This window comes from Belonocnema kinseyi, chromosome 5 (assembly GCF_010883055.1).
Source record: "Belonocnema kinseyi isolate 2016_QV_RU_SX_M_011 chromosome 5, B_treatae_v1, whole genome shotgun sequence".
Classification (NCBI taxonomy): Eukaryota; Metazoa; Arthropoda; class Insecta; order Hymenoptera; family Cynipidae; genus Belonocnema; species Belonocnema kinseyi.
Genome location: NC_046661.1, coordinates 138,500,591 through 138,501,067, shown reverse-complemented (window position 1 = coordinate 138,501,067; position 477 = coordinate 138,500,591).

Sequence of the window (477 nt, the reverse complement as noted above, 5' to 3'; positions counted from 1 at the left end):
GGATATGTGGCAAGGAGGATCACAGGGCTGCGCGGAACATTATCACGCCAGAATGCCACCTCTCCGCTCCAAAAGAGGGTGGTTCCCGGACTGACCATCTTCCAAGAGCGATGAGATGTTTGGCGTTTAGAGAAATAGCCCTGCTGAAGAAGGCTCTAAACGGAAACCAGTAACCAATTACGCCCAAAAATGATGCCGATATCCAAGTAGCGAGTTTTGCAACACTGTCGCGCTACAGCAGACGATACGTACATCTTGGTTTGGGGCTGAGACGCGATAAAGTCCAGTTCGGCCCCGACAGCAGAGCGCCAAAGCAATGCGGAAAATTTTTTAGGTTTAATTCATATCTCAAGAATTGGAGCCGGAATTGTTTAGATACGAGGGTAGTTCAATAAGTCCTTAGAATGAAGTATAAAAACAATTTTTTTTTGGTAAATTTTTTTTTTATTTTTCAACATAATCTCCTTGGAGCTCTAT